The sequence below is a fragment of the Coregonus lavaretus genome (genome assembly GCF_964263955.1).
Source record: "Coregonus lavaretus genome assembly, chromosome: 8".
NCBI classification, from domain to species: Eukaryota; Metazoa; Chordata; class Actinopteri; order Salmoniformes; family Salmonidae; genus Coregonus; species Coregonus lavaretus.
The window spans coordinates 33702806-33725724 of record NC_139995.1 but is presented as its reverse complement, the minus strand read 5'-3'; the positions used below and the strand labels follow the sequence as shown (position 1 = coordinate 33725724).

Here is a 22919-nt window from a genome sequence, read left to right as displayed (position 1 = left end):
AACAGGTCAGGGACAAAGTTGTGGAGAAGTACAGATCAGGGTTGGGTTATGAAAAAATATCAGAAACTTTGAACATCCCAATGAGCACCATTAAATCCATTATTCAAAAATGGAAAGAATATGGCACCACAACAAACCTGCCAAGAGAGGGCCGCCCACCAAAACTCACGGACCAGGCAAGGAGGGCATTAATCAGAGAGGCAACAAAGAGACCAAAGATAACCCTGAAGGAGCTGCAAAGCTCCACAGCAGAGATTGGAGTATCTGTCCATAGGACCACTTTAAGCCGTACACTCCACAGAGCTGGGCTTTACAGAAGAGTGGCCAGAAAAAAATGCCATTGCTTAAAGAAAAAAATAAGCAAACACGTTTGGTGTTCGCCAAAAGCCATGTGGGAGACTACCCAAACATATGGAAGAAGGTACTCTGGTCAGATGAGACTAAAATTGAGCTTTTTGGCCATCAAGGAAAACGCTATGTCTGGCGCAAACCCAACACCTCTCATCACCCTGAGAACACCATCCCCACAGTGAAGCATGGTGGTGGCAGCATCATGCTGTGGGGATGTTTTTCATCGGCAGGGACTGGGAAACTGGTCAGAATTGAAGGAATGATGGATGGCGCTAAATACAGGGAAATTCTTGAGGGAAACCTGTTTCAGTCTTCTAGAGATTTGAGACTGGGACAGAAGTTCACCTTCCAGCAGGACAATGACCCTAAGCATACTGCTAAAGCAACACTCGAGTGGTTTAAGGGGAAACATTTAAATGTCTTGGAATGGCCTAGTCAAAGCCCAGACCTCAATCCAATTGAGAATCTGTGGTATGACTTAAAGATCGCTGTACACCAGCAGAACCCATCCAACTTGAAGGAGCTTGAGCAGTTTTGCCTTGAAGAATGGGTAGTAGTGATTTTGAGAGTGAACATTTGAAAAATCTGTAGGAAAACATAGGACTTTTCACACAAGGCGCCTTTCCTTCACACAGGATCCACTTCTCCAGGTACCTCTACACCACTGCATAGGGCCGATGGAAAGAAAGCAGTCCATTCACTCTGACATAATAAGCCAGTAGGTCCCAATCATAAGAATACAAAAACACAACCATTAGGCTAAGCATTTCCCAATCGAAATTTACAACTATTACTTCCCATTGTGTCCCGAGTGGCGCAGTGGTCTAAGGCACTGCATTGCAGTCCTAGCTGTGCCACTAGAGATCCTGATTCAAATCCAGGCTCTGTCGTAGCCGGCCGCGACCGGGAGACCCATGGGGCGGCGCACAATTGGCCCAGCGTTGTCCAGGGTAGGGGAGGGAATGGCCGGCAGGGATGTAGCTCAGTTGGTAGAGCATGGAGTTTGCAACGCCAGGGTTGTGGGTTCGATTCCCACAGGGGGCCAGTATGAAAAAAAATAAAATAATGTATGCACTCACTAACTGTAAGTCGCTCTGGATAAGAGTGTCTGCTAAATGACTAAAATGTAAATTGCAAAAAACATTTCACATTTAGCACACAAAGTAATGGGTTATCTAAAGTTTGAATGCAACAATGTTTCACACACATAATTTATTTTGAAAGAGATGGCTAACAACAGCATGCGAGCTGCAATAAAAAACACAGTTCCACTCACAAGATGATGATCATTTGAAACATAGCTTCTTGTTGAAAGTTACTCTTGAAAAGGGAGAAGCAAACAAATTAGCAACAACATCCTTTTCGATAACACCTGCTGCAGCCGCTGTAAACTAGCCTACAACAAAAGCTAGCTAGTCGTGGGAAAACTACTGCTCACTATTGCACAGTGACCTGTTGGCCATTACAAGTCAATGTGATTGGTTGATTCCACTGTCACTCCAACATTTTGCCCTAATACAGTTGAATGGCAGATGCCTTCAATCAAGCTTCTGATGGCCTAGCCAATGGCTGACTTAGCTAGTTAGATTTATGCCCCCAGAGACCAGCAAATAAAAATCCTGATTGGATCTTTGTTTCTCTTCAGTGTTAACCTTTTACTTTCTAAAAAAAAAGCTGAAGAGATTAAATAAGAACATAATTGAAAAAATATATATAATAATAATAATGTATATTATTTTATAAATCCTTAGCCTTTCTCTGAAAGTGTAGAAGCACCTCATTGTTCCACACTGTGTTTAGGTTTGTAAACATTTGTAGAGTGGCTCTATTTAACCTCGGCATGCATTTCTTCACCATTCTGATTGTCTAAAGAATCCAAATGTTCTTCTGAAATATGAACACAGAAATACTGGACATTTTGAACTCTTATTATGGTGACGATTTGACAAAATTACAGTCATGGTCTTGAATTGGACTCACATTTTTCTGGTCTCGGTCTTGACTCGGTGTCGGACCTCTTGTCCCCCTCCGGTCTTTTTATTTTTTATTTTTTAGGGGGTAGATCAGCTTTAATATTGCAGATAGATTGTAACTTCCATCAATGTAATTGTCTTTCTCTCTCGCATATATATATATATATACACAGTGGGGAGAACAAGTATTTGATACACTGCCGATTTTGCAGGTTTTCCTACTTACAAAGCATGTAGAGGTCTGTCATTTTTATCATAGGTACACTTCAACTGTGAGAGACGCAATCTAAAACAAAAATCCTGAAAATCACATTGTATGATTTTTAAGTAATTAATTTGCATTTTATTGCATGACATAAGTATTTGATCACCTACCAACCAGTACGATTTCCGGCTCTCACAGACCTGTTAGTTTTTCTTTAAGAAGCCCTCCTGTTCTCCACTCATTACCTGTATTAACTGCACCTGTTTGAACTCGTTACCTGTATAAAAGACACCTGTCTACACACTCAATCAAACAGACTCCAACCTCTCCACAATGGCCAAGACCAGAGAGCTGTGTAAGGACATCAGGGATAAAATTGTAGACCTGCACAAGGCTGGGATGGGCTACAGGACAATAGGCAAGCAGCTTGGTGAGAAGGCAACAACTGTTGGCACAATTATTAGAAAATGGAAGACGTTCAAGATGACGGTCAATCACCCTCGGTCTGGGGCTCCATGCAAGATCTCACCTCGTGGGGCATCAATGATCATGAGGAAGGTGAGGGATCAGCCCAGAACTACACGGCAGGTCCTGGTCAATGACCTGAAGAGAGCTGGGACCACAGTCTCAAAGAAAACCATTAGTAACACACTACGCCGTCATGGATTAAAATCCTGCAGTGCACGCAAGGTCCCCCTGCTCAAGCCAGCGCATGTCCAGGCCCGTCTGAAGTTTGCCAATGACCATCTGGATGATCCAGAGGAGGAATGGGAGAAGGTCATGTGGTCTGATGAGACAAAAATAGAGCTTTTTGGTCTAAACTCCACTCGCCGTGTTTGGAGGAAGAAGAAGGATGAGTACAACCCCAAGAACACCATCCCAACCATGAAGCATGTAGGTGGAAACATCATTCTTTGGGGATGCTTTTCTGCAAAAGGGACAGGACGACTGCACCGTATTGAGGGGAGGATGGATGGGGCCATGTATCGCGAGATCTTGGCCAACAACCTCCTTCCCTCAGTAAGAGCATTGAAGATGGGTCGTGGCTGGGTCTTCCAGCATGACAACGACCCAAAACACACAGCCAGGGCAACTATGGAGTGGCTCCGTAAGAAGCATCTCAAGGTCCTGGAGTGGCCTAGCCAGTCTCCAGATCTGAACCCAATAGAACATCTTTGGAGAGTGCTGAAAGTCCCTATTGCCCAGCGACAGCCCCGAAACCTGAAGGATCTGGAGAAGGTCTGTATGGAGGAGTGGTCCAAAATCCCTGCTGTAGTGTGTGCAAACCTGGTCAAGACCTACAGGAAACGTATGATCTCTGTAATTGCAAACAAAGGTTTCTGTACTTTTTTGCTTTTCTGATGTATCAAATACTTATGTCATGCAATAAAATGCAAATTAATTACTTAAAAATCATACAATGTGATTTTCTGGATTTTTGAAGTGTACCTATAATTCACAGTTGAAGTGTACCTATAATAAAAATTACAGACCTCTACATGCTTTGTAAGTAGGAAAACCTGCAAAATCGGCAGTGTATCAAATACTTGTTCTCCCGACTGTATATATATACAGTGAGGGAAAAAAGTATTTGATCCCCTGCTTATTTTGTACGTTTGCCCACTGACAAAGACATGATAAGTCTATAATTTTAATGGTAGGTTTATTTGAACAGTGAGAGACAGAATAACAACAAAAAAATCCAGAAAAACGCATGTCAAAAATGTTATAAATTGATTTGCATTTTAATGAGGGAAATAAGTATTTGACCCCTCTGCAAAACATGATTTAGTACTTGATGGCAAAACCCTTGTTGGCAATCACAGAGGTCAGACGTTTCTTGTAGTTGGCCACCAGGTTTGCACACATCTCAGGAGGGATTTTGTTCCACTCCTCTTTGCAGATCTTCTCCAAGTCATTAAGGTTTCGAGGCTGACGTTTGGCAACTCAAACCTTCGGCTCCCTCCACAGATTTTCTATGGGATTAAGGTCTGGAGACTGGCTAGGCCACTCCAGGACCTTAATGTGCTTCTTCTTGAGCCACTCCTTTGTTGCCATGGCCGTGTGTTTTGGGTCATTGTCATGCTGGAATTACTTCCACGACCCATTTTCAATGCCCTGGCTGAGGGAAGGAGGTTCTCACCCAAGATTTGACGGTACATGGCCCCGTCCATCGTCCGTTTGATGCGGTGAAGTTGTCTTGCCCCCTTAGCAGAAAAACACCCCCAAAGCATAATGTTTCCACCTCCATGTTTGACAGTGGGGATGGTGTTCTTGGGGTCATAGGCAGCATTCCTCCTCCTCCAAACACGGCGAGTTGAGTTGATGCCAAAGAGCTCGATTTTGGTCTCATCTGACCACAACACTTTCACCCAGTTCTCCTCTGAATCATTCAGATGTTCATTGGCAAACTTCAGACGGCCCTGTATATGTGCTTTCTTGAGCAGGGGGACCTTGCGGGCGCTGCAGGATTTCAGTCCTTCACGGCGTAGTGTGTTACCAATTGTTTTCTTGGTGACTATGGTCCCAGCTGCCTTGAGATCATTGACAAGATCCTCCTGTGTAGTTCTGGGCTGATTCCTCACCGTTCTCATGATCATTGCAACTCCACGAGGTGAGATCTTGCATGGAGCCCCAGGCCGAGGGAGATTGACAGTTCTTTTGGGTTTCTTCCATTTGCGAATAATCGCATCAACTGTTGTCACCTTCTCACCAAGCTGCTTGGCGATGGTCTTGTAGCCCATTCCAGCCTTGTGTAGGTCTACAATCTTGTCCCTGACATCCTTGGAGAGCTCTTTGGTCTTGGCCATGGTGGAGAGTTTGGAATCTGATTGATTGCTTCTGTGGACAGGTGTCTTTTATACAGGTAACAAACTGAGATTAGGAGCACTCCCTTTAAGAGTGTGCTCTTAATCTCAGCTCGTTGCCTGTATAAAAGACACCTGGGAGCCAGAAATCTTTCTGATTGAGAGGGGGTCAAATACTTATTTCCCTCATTAAAATGCAAATCAATTTATAACATTTTTGACATGCGTTTTTCTGGATTTTTTTGTTGTTATTCTGTCTCTCACTGTTCAAATAAACCTACCATTAAAATTATAGACTGATCATTTCTTTGTCAGTGGGCAAACGTACAAAATCAGCAGGGGATCAAATACTTTTTTCCCTCACTGTACATACATATACGCATATACATACATATCCTTTACAAATATATATATTTCCCTTTATTACATTCCAACCCCACCATCCCTTCCCTAATTGGAGTAAACTAGTGAACAACAATGCTTAGGCCTCTACTTCATGCTTATACATTTTATGGACACAGTTAATAATTATATTTTGTTTGTTTTTACTCCTGAACTTCCTCCAATCATTTTCATGATGTCCATCTGGTGTGCTTCTATATGCCATATCTTTCTAACTGTGCTCTTTCACAAAAGCTCACAATATATAACCTATATACTTATTATGGACACAGCATGTCTTACACTAGTTATCTTGTTGTTATTAGTTGTTGTTATTAGTCCCATCCTTCAGCTCCATTCAACACCTCCGATCTATCTCTTAACACCATCCATATTGGATTTCTATTTGCCATATATTTTTCAACTGTACTGTGATGTTTTACAAAAGTTCTGAACCTTTCTATTCTCATTGTTTCTACAGTTTGTGAATTGAAAATATTTTTTTTTGCTAAAAGTATTATTATATTATTGATCGATTGACTATGACTTTTCAGATCACCCAGTAGTGCTATCTGCAGGGTCAGTTCCATGCAAATATTGCAATCCTTCAGCCATTCCTGGACCTGTGTCCAGAAACAAGCTACAAATGGACAGTACCAAAACAAATGATCTAATGATTCTGTCTCTTCACAGCCAAATCTGCAGAGCTGGGAAGATTGTATCCCCCATACAAAGAACATTCTATTGGTAGCAAGAATTTTATATAATAATTTAAATTGAAAAATTCTAAGTTTTGAATCCGGTGTCGTTTTGCGTATCAGTTCATAAACACTATGCCATGGAATCGGTACGTCAAAAATCTCTTCCCAACTATTTTGCAATCTATATGGGACGGCTGTCAATCTTTTGGTCCTTAAATGAAACTGGTAAACTTTTTTATTTATCACAATTTTCTTTAACCAATTATGTTCTTTAATGCAAGGCCAACAGACAACTTCCTTACTTTATCCTCCTTCCACTTTCCTCTTCCATTTTTTGCGGTAATGCTGCAATTATTTGGTTGTAATTTTGGGTAGAGCAGACATTTCCATATGTTTTTGTTAGCTGCATGTGCGACATAACTCCACCATTCCTGCCGATAATATAATTTATGAAGATTATACCTTTTTATTTATTTTTTCTCAAAAAATAACGGTTTTTTATCAATTAGTATATTTGAGTTTAACCACAATATTTGTTGCAATATTTGTTCTGTCATTTCTGGAGGATTACATTGAAATTGCAACCAACTTTCTATGGCTTGTTTTAGAAATAGTGATATTTGGGAGATGATTTCCTTTTCAAATATCTGAAAGTGAGGGGTTGTAATCTGAATAAAGGGAAAAAGTCCCTTCTTGAACATTGGGTGAGACAATCTTACTAGTTTGCTAGAGAACCAGTTCGGATTTAAGTATAATCTTTGTATGACTGAAGCTTTTAGTGATAGGTCTAATGCTTTAATATTTAATCATTTCTGTCCTCCGAATTCATATTCATTATATAAATAGGCCCGTTTAATTTTGTCTGGCTTGCCGTTCCAAATAAAATTGAATATTTTTTTCTCATATAATTTAAAAAACTGTTCGCTAGGCGTAGGCAAGACCATAAGCAAATAGGTAAACTGGGATAATACTAAAGAGTTAATCAGGGTGATTTTTCCACAAATTGACAGGTATTTACCTTTCCATGGTAGCAAGATCTTATCTATTTTTGCTAACTTTCTATTAAAATTTATTGGAGTGAGATCATTTATTTCATATGGGATATTTATTCCGAGTATATCCACATCACCATCAGACCATTTTATTGGTAAACTACAAGGTAATGTAAAAATTGTATTTTTTAGTGATCCAATACGTAATATAGTACATTTATCATAATTTGGTTGTAATCCAGAGAGGTTCGAAAATGTATCTAGATCCTCTATGAGGCTGTGGAGGGATTTAAGTTGTGGATTTAAAAGAAAACATGAATCATCAGCGTACAATGACACCTTTGTTTTTAAGCCCTGTATTTCTAATCCCTTGATATTATTGTTGGATCTGATTTTAATAGCCAATATCTCGATCACAATAATATAAATAGACATGCCGATAGTGGACAACCTTTGTCCCCCTCCGGTCTTGGTCTTACCTCGATTTGCTCCGGTCTTGGCCTTGAATCGGTCTCGCTTTAGGTGGTCTCGAATACAACACTGGTCATAGGTGTACCCGCTGTAGATAGTTACCATGTGCTTGAAGGAGTACAGGGTAGCGTAGAGGTATCTATTGTCTAACTTCTGGCAGATCTTTACAGAATTCTCGTCCATCCCTTGTGGTTCGATGTTTTTTTTTAAGCCTGTTGCATCCAAAGAATCTTCTTTGGACCACCTCCGCTTGGGAGAGGAGGGGGCCCCGTCCGACAGTCACACACAGCCATAGAGACACAGGATGCATGGTGACTACTGGGAGAAGATTGAGACAGAGGCTCTTATAGTGGGGTAGCTACGATGTTTGCTTTAGAAAACATTTGCTTTGTATTCTCAACCTCAGTGAAATGTCACAGGTTGATGAATACGTGTGTGTGTGTGGTGGGGGAGTTGTTTGTATGTTTGCGTGGGTGAGTGGAACTCCCGACACATAGTGACTTGTTCTCCCGACTGTATATATATACAGTGAGGGAAAAAAGTATTTGATCCCCTGCTTATTTTGTACGTTTGCCCACTGACAAAGACATGATAAGTCTATAATTTTAATGGTAGGTTTATTTGAACAGTGAGAGACAGAATAACAACAAAAAAATCCAGAAAAACGCATGTCAAAAATGTTATAAATTGATTTGCATTTTAATGAGGGAAATAAGTATTTGACCCCTCTGCAAAACATGATTTAGTACTTGATGGCAAAACCCTTGTTGGCAATCACAGAGGTCAGACGTTTCTTGTAGTTGGCCACCAGGTTTGCACACATCTCAGGAGGGATTTTGTTCCACTCCTCTTTGCAGATCTTCTCCAAGTCATTAAGGTTTCGAGGCTGACGTTTGGCAACTCAAACCTTCGGCTCCCTCCACAGATTTTCTATGGGATTAAGGTCTGGAGACTGGCTAGGCCACTCCAGGACCTTAATGTGCTTCTTCTTGAGCCACTCCTTTGTTGCCATGGCCGTGTGTTTTGGGTCATTGTCATGCTGGAATTACTTCCACGACCCATTTTCAATGCCCTGGCTGAGGGAAGGAGGTTCTCACCCAAGATTTGACGGTACATGGCCCCGTCCATCGTCCGTTTGATGCGGTGAAGTTGTCTTGCCCCCTTAGCAGAAAAACACCCCCAAAGCATAATGTTTCCACCTCCATGTTTGACAGTGGGGATGGTGTTCTTGGGGTCATAGGCAGCATTCCTCCTCCTCCAAACACGGCGAGTTGAGTTGATGCCAAAGAGCTCGATTTTGGTCTCATCTGACCACAACACTTTCACCCAGTTCTCCTCTGAATCATTCAGATGTTCATTGGCAAACTTCAGACGGCCCTGTATATGTGCTTTCTTGAGCAGGGGGACCTTGCGGGCGCTGCAGGATTTCAGTCCTTCACGGCGTAGTGTGTTACCAATTGTTTTCTTGGTGACTATGGTCCCAGCTGCCTTGAGATCATTGACAAGATCCTCCTGTGTAGTTCTGGGCTGATTCCTCACCGTTCTCATGATCATTGCAACTCCACGAGGTGAGATCTTGCATGGAGCCCCAGGCCGAGGGAGATTGACAGTTCTTTTGGGTTTCTTCCATTTGCGAATAATCGCATCAACTGTTGTCACCTTCTCACCAAGCTGCTTGGCGATGGTCTTGTAGCCCATTCCAGCCTTGTGTAGGTCTACAATCTTGTCCCTGACATCCTTGGAGAGCTCTTTGGTCTTGGCCATGGTGGAGAGTTTGGAATCTGATTGATTGCTTCTGTGGACAGGTGTCTTTTATACAGGTAACAAACTGAGATTAGGAGCACTCCCTTTAAGAGTGTGCTCTTAATCTCAGCTCGTTGCCTGTATAAAAGACACCTGGGAGCCAGAAATCTTTCTGATTGAGAGGGGGTCAAATACTTATTTCCCTCATTAAAATGCAAATCAATTTATAACATTTTTGACATGCGTTTTTCTGGATTTTTTTGTTGTTATTCTGTCTCTCACTGTTCAAATAAACCTACCATTAAAATTATAGACTGATCATTTCTTTGTCAGTGGGCAAACGTACAAAATCAGCAGGGGATCAAATACTTTTTTCCCTCACTGTACATACATATACGCATATACATACATATCCTTTACAAATATATATATTTCCCTTTATTACATTCCAACCCCACCATCCCTTCCCTAATTGGAGTAAACTAGTGAACAACAATGCTTAGGCCTCTACTTCATGCTTATACATTTTATGGACACAGTTAATAATTATATTTTGTTTGTTTTTACTCCTGAACTTCCTCCAATCATTTTCATGATGTCCATCTGGTGTGCTTCTATATGCCATATCTTTCTAACTGTGCTCTTTCACAAAAGCTCACAATATATAACCTATATACTTATTATGGACACAGCATGTCTTACACTAGTTATCTTGTTGTTATTAGTTGTTGTTATTAGTCCCATCCTTCAGCTCCATTCAACACCTCCGATCTATCTCTTAACACCATCCATATTGGATTTCTATTTGCCATATATTTTTCAACTGTACTGTGATGTTTTACAAAAGTTCTGAACCTTTCTATTCTCATTGTTTCTACAGTTTGTGAATTGAAAATATTTTTTTTTGCTAAAAGTATTATTATATTATTGATCGATTGACTATGACTTTTCAGATCACCCAGTAGTGCTATCTGCAGGGTCAGTTCCATGCAAATATTGCAATCCTTCAGCCATTCCTGGACCTGTGTCCAGAAACAAGCTACAAATGGACAGTACCAAAACAAATGATCTAATGATTCTGTCTCTTCACAGCCAAATCTGCAGAGCTGGGAAGATTGTATCCCCCATACAAAGAACATTCTATTGGTAGCAAGAATTTTATATAATAATTTAAATTGAAAAATTCTAAGTTTTGAATCCGGTGTCGTTTTGCGTATCAGTTCATAAACACTATGCCATGGAATCGGTACGTCAAAAATCTCTTCCCAACTATTTTGCAATCTATATGGGACGGCTGTCAATCTTTTGGTCCTTAAATGAAACTGGTAAACTTTTTTATTTATCACAATTTTCTTTAACCAATTATGTTCTTTAATGCAAGGCCAACAGACAACTTCCTTACTTTATCCTCCTTCCACTTTCCTCTTCCATTTTTTGCGGTAATGCTGCAATTATTTGGTTGTAATTTTGGGTAGAGCAGACATTTCCATATGTTTTTGTTAGCTGCATGTGCGACATAACTCCACCATTCCTGCCGATAATATAATTTATGAAGATTATACCTTTTTATTTATTTTTTCTCAAAAAATAACGGTTTTTTATCAATTAGTATATTTGAGTTTAACCACAATATTTGTTGCAATATTTGTTCTGTCATTTCTGGAGGATTACATTGAAATTGCAACCAACTTTCTATGGCTTGTTTTAGAAATAGTGATATTTGGGAGATGATTTCCTTTTCAAATATCTGAAAGTGAGGGGTTGTAATCTGAATAAAGGGAAAAAGTCCCTTCTTGAACATTGGGTGAGACAATCTTACTAGTTTGCTAGAGAACCAGTTCGGATTTAAGTATAATCTTTGTATGACTGAAGCTTTTAGTGATAGGTCTAATGCTTTAATATTTAATCATTTCTGTCCTCCGAATTCATATTCATTATATAAATAGGCCCGTTTAATTTTGTCTGGCTTGCCGTTCCAAATAAAATTGAATATTTTTTTCTCATATAATTTAAAAAACTGTTCGCTAGGCGTAGGCAAGACCATAAGCAAATAGGTAAACTGGGATAATACTAAAGAGTTAATCAGGGTGATTTTTCCACAAATTGACAGGTATTTACCTTTCCATGGTAGCAAGATCTTATCTATTTTTGCTAACTTTCTATTAAAATTTATTGGAGTGAGATCATTTATTTCATATGGGATATTTATTCCGAGTATATCCACATCACCATCAGACCATTTTATTGGTAAACTACAAGGTAATGTAAAAATTGTATTTTTTAGTGATCCAATACGTAATATAGTACATTTATCATAATTTGGTTGTAATCCAGAGAGGTTCGAAAATGTATCTAGATCCTCTATGAGGCTGTGGAGGGATTTAAGTTGTGGATTTAAAAGAAAACATGAATCATCAGCGTACAATGACACCTTTGTTTTTAAGCCCTGTATTTCTAATCCCTTGATATTATTGTTGGATCTGATTTTAATAGCCAATATCTCGATCACAATAATATAAATAGACATGCCGATAGTGGACAACCTTTGTCCCCCTCCGGTCTTGGTCTTACCTCGATTTGCTCCGGTCTTGGCCTTGAATCGGTCTCGCTTTAGGTGGTCTCGAATACAACACTGGTCATAGGTGTACCCGCTGTAGATAGTTACCATGTGCTTGAAGGAGTACAGGGTAGCGTAGAGGTATCTATTGTCTAACTTCTGGCAGATCTTTACAGAATTCTCGTCCATCCCTTGTGGTTCGATGTTTTTTTTTAAGCCTGTTGCATCCAAAGAATCTTCTTTGGACCACCTCCGCTTGGGAGAGGAGGGGGCCCCGTCCGACAGTCACACACAGCCATAGAGACACAGGATGCATGGTGACTACTGGGAGAAGATTGAGACAGAGGCTCTTATAGTGGGGTAGCTACGATGTTTGCTTTAGAAAACATTTGCTTTGTATTCTCAACCTCAGTGAAATGTCACAGGTTGATGAATACGTGTGTGTGTGTGGTGGGGGAGTTGTTTGTATGTTTGCGTGGGTGAGTGGAACTCCCGACACATAGTGACCATACCAGTGAGACGTTGCCAATGAGGTGAGATCCTGGCATGTTGTGTGCAAGTGTAAAGCCCATTATACCAATACAGGAAAAACCTAGTTAACAAAAACACATCCTTAGAATGTCCCCTGAACCATCACTGATAGTGATATCTGCAAGCGGTCCTGTATGTGAAGTAAAGTATGTAAGTTAAATCTAACACTAAATAAAATACATTAACCTCACAGATGGAAAGTCTTTACTTTATGTTCTATTTCATTCTACTTTCAAGACTTCCATCAGAGAAAAATATAAAAAGTTGACGTTGCCCATATATGCTAATCCAGAGTCAGTTTTGTGTTTTCCCCTCTTATGTTTCAGATCAGGATTTACGTCAAGAGGATTTGGGTCCTCCGCCAGTGCAGCCCCCTTTCTAGGTGGCCATGGCCTGCCTGTGGAAGTGGGGGAGGAGCTGGTGTATGTGGAGGCCAGGGTGGGAGTCCAGCATTGGGCATGGCCCAGAGAGGGGTCCTCAGTGGGGTGGGGCGCAGGTCAAGGACCTCCAGGGCTGGGAGGGTGGGCAAGCCCCGGTGTGGAGCCCTGCGTGGGGGTCCTAGCGAAGACTGGGGAGGAAGGGCCGGGCGATGCGGGGTCCTGGGATGGGATGGGGTTTCGGGTGAGAGGGGTGGAAGTCCCCCCTAATGTGCCACAGGAGGTGCCGAGACGATCTCATAGCAGAGGAGGTGTGCTGGCACCCCAGAGCTCTACCCTCATCTCTTTTGGGGGACCCTGTGGGCGACTGCCTATTTTCGTACCCCCTTGATTGGTTCTCTTTGCCCGAGGGGCGGCGGCATGGGGATGGTCTATGAATGGAGGGTTTGGAGGGTTTGTCCTCTGCCTCTGAGGGCGAATGGTTGGTGTGAGTGTGTGTGGTGAGAGGGGGTTCTGGGATGACAGGGATTCTGTGAAGGGGCGGTCGAGTTTGTCTTATGGGGGCTCCCCCCACCAGCAGATTTACCCCCATGTACTGAGGGACTTCAACTGCAGCCTGGGAGAAGAAGGAAGAGAGATACATTCACACACTCCTGACTGGGCATTATTCGTGCTGTATAATACCTGGTAATGCTTTGCATAAACTCATAATATATGATCATCAATTCATTAATTGTGTGTCTGCATGAGTGCAAAATGCACAAGGATCTGCATGTATGTCTGTCTATGCATACGTCCACTGAGTGTACAAAACATTAAGAACACCTTCCTAATATTGAGTTGCGCACCCTCCCCCAATACACATGGGAAACTGTTGAGAGTGAAAAATCCAGCAGCGTTGCAGTTCTTGACACAAACCGGTGCGCCTGACACCTACTACCATACCCCGTTCAAAGGTACTTAAATACTTTGTCTTGCCCATTCACCCTCTGAATGGCACAGACACACAATCCATGTCTCATTTGTCTCAAGGCTTAAAAATCCTTATTTAATCTTTCTCCTCCCCTTCATCTACACTGATTGAAGTGGATTTAACAAGTGACATCAATAGGGGATCATATTTTTCACCTGGAATCACCTGGTTAGTCTATGTCATGGAAAGAGCAGGTGTCCTTAATGTTTTGTATACTCAGTGTATATCCCTGTACTTACCTGCTTGTAGATGAGCTGAAAGCCCCCTGTATAGGCACCAGGGTCCACCCGTCGGTCCAGCACCACCCTGAGGGTATCCAGCTGCACAGCAGGGCAGAGGCGGGCGGTGACGGCCGTGGAGGGAGCCATGGTGGGGCTGGCATTGATCTCCAGTAGCCAGGGCCTTAGGTCCCAAACCAGCATGAAGTCTACCCCGTAGAGCTCAAAGCTGCCAATGCGCCCCTCCACCAGGTCCTGGGCTATCTGGAGGGCGTGGACCACCGCCCGCTGCATCCCGGGCACCACCAGCGCCCCCCCATGCCGCCCCCCGGCCCTGGGTACGCAGGAAGGCCTGGAACTGGGAGCATGACCACATGTTGTCCTCGGGCACCTCCGGGTGGCGCCATTGAGACGGCTGGATGTGCTTCTGGATGGAGTTGTTGCACAGGTGGACTGAGCTGACAGAGGGAGGGAGGAAGGCAGAGCGAGAAAGAGAGAGAAGGACAGAATTAACTATTACTATTTTTGCTCAGTTCTTCTCCAAACTGCCTGTAGATTTCCTAAGGAAGACTGATGTGGAACAAGTGAATAAGCAAGTTCTCTCTCTTTATCATGCCTTCCACTCCACTCCCTCCTTTATTCTCTCTCCACTCCACCTCGCACACTCCTCCCCCTCCCCCTCCCCCTCCCCTCCCATCCCCCTCCCCTGTTCTCTCCTACCTGTCCAGGGTCAGTGTGGAGTAGGGTTGGGTGGAGAAACGCATGTAGCACTCGTGGTAGAACTACACGGTCAGGGGGTTCCAGTCTGTGACCAGGAACCACTGGCGCAGGTCAAACCCTGTGGACCAACAGGGGGCGCTCCAGGTACTTCTGCACCACCCACTTACTGTCCTTGATCAGGGACGAGTCACTGTCCACCAGCCTCAGGATGTCATCCAGGCGATTCATACATATTATACCAGGAGGGGAGGAGCGGGGGGAAAGAGAAGGAGGGAGAGAGAGATAAGGTAGGAAAGAGGGACAAAGAGAAGGAGAGAGAGGGGTAGAAGGAAAGAGAGGGAATGAGGGTGTAGGGGAAGACATGAATATGATTTGAAAGAAAGAATAGAGAGTTACAAAAACACATTCACAACGAACGCTATGACACCCACATCATATCAACTTGTCCCTCAGACAGCAGCGCGCACACACACACAGCCAGCCTCACCACTGCCCCGTGACTTGGCCCCTGGTTTGATGATCCAGATGTTGTGGAGGCCGTCAGTGTCAAGCTGTGGACACACCTCCTGTAGTCTGGTCAGTATGGCCTGACAAAGCTCCACATACACACCACTTCCCTGGATCCCCACAACTTCACTACACATACACACAAGGGGTGGGGAGCGTTCATATTAACATATTGTATATTGACATGAACCAAAGATGCTATTCATTGACTACAGCTCAGCGTTCAACACCATATTGCCCTCAAAGCTCATCACTAAGCTAAGGACCCTGGGACTAAACACCTCCCTCTGCAACTGGATCCTGGACTTCCAGACGGGCCGCCCCCAGGTGGTAAGGGAAGGTAACAACACATCTGCCGCGCTGATCGTCAAAAGTACAGGGGGGTGCGTGCTCAGTCCCCTCCTGTACTCCCTGTTCACCCATGACTGCATGGCCAGGCACAACTCCAACACCATCATTATGTTTGCCGACGACACAACAGTGGTAGGCCTGATCACCGACAACGATGAGACAGCCTATAGGGAGGAGGTCAGAGACCTGGCCGTGTGGTGCCAGGATAACAACCTCTCCCTCAACATGATCAAGACAAAGGAGATGATTGTGGACAACAGGAAAATATAGGGGACTGAGCACTCCCCCATTCTCATCGACGGGGCTGTAGTGGAACAGGTTGAGAGCTTCAAGTTCCTTGGTGTCCACATCACCAACAAACTATAATGGTCCAAACACACCAAGACAGTCGTGAAGAGGGCACGACAAAGCCTATTCTCCCTCAGGAGACTGAAAAGTTTTGGCATGGGTCCTCAGATCCTCAAACAGTTCTACAGTTGAACCATCGAGAGCATCCTGACTGGTTACATCACCGCCTGGTATGGCAACTGCTCGGCCTCCGACCGCAAGGCACTACAGAGGGTAGTGCGTACGGCCCAGTACATCGCTGGGGCCAAGCTTCCTGCCATCCAGGACCTCTATACCAGGCGGTGTCAGAGGAAGGCCCTAAAAATTGTCAAAGACTCCAGCCACCCTAGTCATAGACTGTTCTCCCTGCTACCGCCCGGAAAGCGGTACCGGAGCGCCAAGTCTAGGTCTAAAAGGCTTCTTAACAGCTTCTACCCCCAAGCCATAAGACTCCTGAACAGCTAATCATGGCTACCTGGACTATTTGCATTGCCCCCCCACCCCACCCCAACCCCCTCTTTTACGCTGCTGCTACTCTGTTTATTATCTATGCATAGTCACAGTAACTCTACCCACATGTACATATTATCTAAATTACCTTGAGTAACCGGTGCCTCCGCACATTGACTCTGTACCGGTACCCCCTGTATATAGCCTCCCTACTGTTATTTTATTTTACTGCTGCTCTTTAATTATTTTTTATTTTTTACTTATCTATTTTTTACTTAACACTTATTTTTTTATTTTCTTAAAAACTGCATTGTTGGTTAAAGGCTTGTAAGTAAGCATTTCACTGTAATGTCTACACCTGTTGTATTCGGCGCATGTGGCAAATAAAATTTTATTTGATTTCATTTCATTAGTCCAGTGCTATACGTTTCCTATAGGTAAGCTGAGCAAGAACAATGAAGCTATGAATGACTAACTAATGACCCTTGACGACACACAACACACTCACTGGACGACCAGGTAGTAGTAATGCATGTGGAGAGCGAGAGAGAGAGAAGGAATAATGCAAATGATCATATTTTTTCTGAATTAGACATTCCTAATGACTGTGTACTATACGGTATCGTTGACTGTGAATTGGGCGTGGAGAGGTGCTTGCAGAAGGACAAGAGCCTACAGGGAGAAGTGGGTGGAAGTTCCCGCTAACCACTGATACAGGATCAGATACTTTTTACATACCTTTAATGGTTAAGGTTAGGGTTAAGGTAATCTGATCCTAGATTTGTGGTTTAATTGAAACTACTACCTTGAGCTATCACAGGTAGAAAGACAGTATTTCTGTTACATGAATTTGAAATACATATTTTATTACTTTTGAATTACTTTTGAGTATTTTGTGTTGCACTGGCCTGAACTACAATCCAATGTATGTTTTAACAAGATACTTTGAGACCTGTCATTTGTATTTTCAAAACTTTTCTATACCATTTTTTTATAGCGGTTCACAATTTGGTGGCCCCCTTTCACCCTTGGCATCAGTAGTCTGATGGTTCTATGGTGTGATGAGAGTGTCTGCTAAATGACCTAAATGTAAATGTAAATATAAAAATGAACACTTGCAAAGCATACCGGGTATTATTCTAATGAGCTTCTCCCCCAAAACAAGGCCAATAATAATAATACCCAGTGTGCTTTGCAGTTGTTAATTTTTACATTCACATTGACATTTCGGTCATATCCAGAGCGTATTACAATAAGTGCATTCAACTAAGGTAGATAAAAAAACACATATCACAGTCATAGCAAGTGAAACGTTTTTTGTTTGTTACCGTTACTAAGAATGTTGCTGTGGTGAAGTCGTGTACTTGCAAATGTATTTAGAAAATATAAAATACCTGTATTTGATCTATACTGAACAAAAATATTAATGTAACATGCAACAATTTCTACGATTTTACTGACTTACAGTTCATATAATAAAATCAGTCAATTGAAATAAATTCATTAGGCCCTAATCTATGCATTTGACATGACTGGGCAGGGGCGCAGCCATGGGTGGACCTGGGAGGGCATAGGCCCACCCACTAGCGAGCCAGGACCACCCACTGGGGAGCCAGGCCCAGCCAATCAGAATGAGTTTTTCCCCACAAAAGGGCTTTATTACAGACAGAAATAATCCTGTTTCATCAGCTGTCCGGGTTGCTGGTCTCAGACGATCCCGCAAGTGAAGAAGCCAAATGTGGAGGGGCTGGCGTGGTTACACGTGGTCTGCGGTTGTGAGGCCGGTTGGACATACTGCCAAATTCTCTAAAACTATGTTGGAGGCAGCTTATGGTAGAGAAATGAACATTCAAATCTCTGGCAACGTCTCTGGTGGACATTCCTGCAGTCAGCGTGCCAATTGCACGCTCCCTCAAAACTTGAGACATCTGTGGCATTGTGTTGTGTGACAAAACTGCAAATTTTAGTGGCCTTTTATTGTCCCCAGCACAAGGTGCTGTAATGATCATGCTGTTTAATCAGCTTCTTGATATGCCATACCTGTCAGGTGGATGGTTTATCTTGGCAAAGGAGAAATGCTCACTAACACGGATGTAAATAAATTTGTGCACAACATTTGAGAGAAATAAGCTTTTTGTGTGTATGTAAAGATTCTGGCATCTTTCATTTCAGCTGATGAAACATGAGACCAACACTTTACATGTTACTTTTATATTTTTGTTCAGTATAGTTACAATACTTTGCTAAAGTATTTTGTATTTTAGTTTGATTCAACGGTCTTTAGAGTATCTTGTATTTGTAACAAGATACATTTTTATGTACAGTTGAAGTCGGAAGTTTACATACACTTAGGTTGGAGTCATTAAAACTCGTTTTTCATCCACTCCACAAATGTATTGTTAACAAACAAAAGTTGACTGTGCCTTTAAACAGCTTAGAAAGTTCCAGAAAATGATGACATGGCTTTATAAGCTTCTGATAGGCTAATTGACATCATTTGAGCCAATTGGAGGTGTACCTGTGGATGTATTTCAAGGCCTACCTTCAAACTCAGTGCCTCTTTGCTTGACATCATGGGAAAATCAAAAGAAATCAGCCAAGACCTCAGAATAAAATTGTAGACCTCCACAAGTCTGGTTCATCCTTGGGAGCAATTTCCAAACGCCTGAAGGTACCACGTTCATCTGTACAAATAATAGTACGCAAGTATAAACACCATGGGACCACGCAGCCGTCATACCGCTCAGGAAGGAGACACGTTCTGTCTCCTAGAGATGAACGTACTTTGGTGCAAAACGTGCAAATAAATCCCAGAACAACAGCAAAGGACCTTGTGAAGATGCTGGAGCAAACAGGTACAAAAGTATCTATATCCACAGTAAAACGAGTCCTATATCGACATAACCTGAAAGGCCACTCAGCAAGGAAGAAGCCACTGCTCCAAAACCGCAATAAAAAAGCCAGACTACGGTTTGCAACTGCACATGGGGACAAAGATCATACTTTTTGGAGAAATGTCCTCTGGTCTGATGAAACAAAAATAGAACTGTTTGGCCATAATGACCATCGTTATGTTTGGAGGAAAAAGGAGAAGCTTGCAAGCCGAAGAACACCATCCCAACTGTCACACCCTGGCTCTGGGGACTCTATATGTTGAGCCAGGGTGTGTAGTTTCTATGTGTTCTAGTTCTGTGTTATAGTTCTATGTGTTATATTTCTATGTTGGCCAGATTGGTTCCCAATCAGAGGCAACGAGTGTCAGCTGTTGCTGGTTGTCTCTGATTGGGAACCATATTTAAACAGTCTGTTTTTCCCTTAGTGTTTGTGGGATCTTGTTTCCGTTTGGTTTGTTTCCGTGTTAACCGTAGGACTGCACGTTTCGTTTATTGTTTTGTTGTTATATTATCACTAAATATAATAAAGTTAAGTATGTTTGCAACTAACGCTGCGCATTGGTCTACTCTCTACGACGATCGTGACAGAAGATCCCACCATACCAGGACCAAGCAGCGTGTCCAGGAGCAGGCAGCCTGGACGTGGGAACAGATAATGGACGGGCAGGGGTCCTGGACCTGGGAGGAAATCAAGGCCGGGATGGATCGCCGTCCATGGAGGGAGACGGTAGAGGCGCGACGGAGAGAGGAGCAACGGCGTCAACAGTGTCGTCGTCGGACGGACGAGAGGCAACCCAAAAATTTTTTTAGGGGGGGGCATACGGCATGGGCGACGGGGCAGCAGGAGGCAGCTACAGGGCGTAGTAGGAGGTTAGGTGAGGAGGCCACCAGGTTAAGGGGGTATTTGGCGCAGAGGGAGCATGAGTTAGTGGTGCAGAGGGTGGAGCTATTGGAGGCAATAAGGGAGAAGGTGAGAATTGAGGCACGGCGAGAGGAACTCGGTAGGCAGCTGAGGGAGCGGAGGGTTATGACGAAACCCAGTCCCGCTCCTCACACCAAGCAAGTGGTGTGCGTCACCAGTCCGGTCCGGCCCGTTCCTGCTCCCCGCACTAAGTGGATGGTGCGCGTCGCCAGCCCGGCCCGGCCTATTCCTGCTCCTCGCACCAAGCCTACGGTGTGCGTCGCCAGCCCGGCCCGGCCTGTTCCTGCCCCTCGCACCAAGCCTACGGTGCGCGTCGCCAGCCCAGCCCGGCCTGTTCCTGCTCCCCGCACCAAGCCTACGGTGTGCGTCGCCGGCCCGGCCTGTTCCTGCTCCTCGCACCAAGCCTACGGTGCGCGTCGCCAGCCCGGCCCGGCCTGTTCCTGCTCCTCGCACCAAGCCTACGGTGCGCGTCGCCAGCCCGGCCCGGCCTGTTCCTGCCACTCGCACCAAGCCTACGGTGCGCGTCGCCAGCCCGGCCCGGCCTGTTCCTGCCCCTCGCACCAAGCCTACGGTGCGCGTCGCCAGCCCGGCCCGGCCTGTTCCTGCCCCTCACACCAAGCCTACGGTGCGCGTCGCCAGCCCGGCCCGGCCTGTTCCTGCTCCCCGCACCAAGCTAACGGTGCGCGTCGCCAGCCTGGCCCGGCCTGTTCCTGCCACTCGCACCAAGCCTACGGTGCGCGTCGCCAGCCCGGCCCGGCCTGTTCCTGCCACTCGCACCAAGCCTACGGTGCGCGTCGCCAGCCCGGCCCGGCCTGTTCCTGCCACTCGCACCAAGTCTACGGTGCGCGTCGCCAGCCCGGCCCGGCCTGTTCCTGCCACTCGCACCAAGCCAGGGGTGCGAGTCGTCAGCCCAGTCCAGCCCATTCCTGCTCCACGCACCAAGCCAGGGGTGCGCATCGTCAGCCCGGTCCGGCCCGTTCCTGCTCCACGCACCAAGCCAGGGGTGCGCATCGTCAGCCCGGTCCGGCCCGTTGCTGCTCCACGCACCAAGCAAGAGGTGCGCATCGTCAGTCCGGTCCGGCCCGTTCCTGCTCCACGCACCAAGCCAGGGGTGTGCGTCGTCAGTCCGGCACAACCCGTGCCTGGGTCACTGGTGCCTGGTCAGGTACCGGTCAGCTGCTCCACACCGGAGCTGAAGCAATCCGCTCCTACGATGTCCAGTCCAGCTCCAGCCAGCGGGGCCAGACCGGACCAGGGGCGCTACGGGGGGATTATTGGAGGGTGGTGGTCAAGCCCGGAGCCGGGACCGCCTCCGAGGAGGAATGCCCACCCAGCCCTCCCCTGGTTTGTCTATGTTGAGGCGCGGTCGCAGTCCGCGCCTTTGGGGGGGGGTACTGTCACACCCTGGCTCTGGGGACTCTATATGTTGAGCCAGGGTGTGTAGTTTCTATGTGTTCTAGTTCTGTGTTATAGTTCTATGTGTTATATTTCTATGTTGGCCAGATTGGTTCCCAATCAGAGGCAACGAGTGTCAGCTGTTGCTGGTTGTCTCTGATTGGGAACCATATTTAAACAGTCTGTTTTTCCCTTAGTGTTTGTGGGATCTTGTTTCCGTTTGGTTTGTTTCCGTGTTAACCGTAGGACTGCATGTTTCGTTTATTGTTTTGTTGTTATATTATCACTAAAGATAATAAAGTTAAGTATGTTTGCAACTAACGCTGCGCATTGGTCTACTCTCTACGACGATCGTGACACCAACCGTGAAGCACGGGGGTGGCAGCATCATGCTGTGGGGGTGCTTTGCTGCAAGAGGGACTGGTGCACTTCACAAAATATATGGCATCATGAGGAAGGAAAATTATGTGGATATATTGAAGCAACATCTCAAGACATCAGTCAGGAAGTTAAAGCTTGGTCGCAAATGGGTCTTCCAAATGTACAATGACCCCAAGCATACTTCCAAAGTTATGGCAAAATGGCTTAAGGACAACAAAGTCAAGGTATTGGAGTGGCCATCACAAAGCCCTGACCTCAATCCTATAGAACATTTGTGGGCAGAACTGAAAAAGCGTGTGCGAGCAAGGAGGCCTACAATCCTGACTCAGTTACACCAGCTCTGTCAGGAGGAATGGGCCAAAATTCACCCAACTTATTGTGGGAAGCTTGTGGAAGGCTACCCAAAACGTTTGACCCAAGTTAAACAATTTAAAGGCAATGCTACCAAATACTAATTGAGTGTATGTAAACTTCCGACTTCAACTGTACCTTTTGCCCATCTCTGATCTTGGGGTGCAGAACAGAGTGACAGAGTGGGCTGAAAGTGGGCGGGCCGACGGCCCTTACCAATGAAGGCATGTTTCTCATCCTCTACCCCGAGCCTGTAGCATCGTGGGAAGAATGTGTCTGGGTCTGCAGCATCAAACCACTGAAGGTTCCTCAAGTTCACACACAGACCCACCTGAGAGAGA

The 22919-nt window shown here is 44.6% G+C and overlaps 1 pseudogene across 1 annotated transcript; it reads right to left on the bottom strand.

Annotated features, from left to right (window-relative positions):
* Positions 1 to 13270: 13270 nt before the first annotated feature.
* LOC311134022 (tubulin monoglycylase TTLL3-like) lies at positions 13271 to 17169 on the bottom strand (annotated as a pseudogene). Its single transcript has 5 exons — positions 17144 to 17169; positions 15491 to 15636; positions 15001 to 15242; positions 14302 to 14738; positions 13271 to 13705 (listed from the first exon to the last, which is right to left on the bottom strand). The product of its transcript is annotated as a tubulin monoglycylase TTLL3-like (transcript).
* Between the last annotated feature and the right edge of the window lie 5750 nt (positions 17170 to 22919).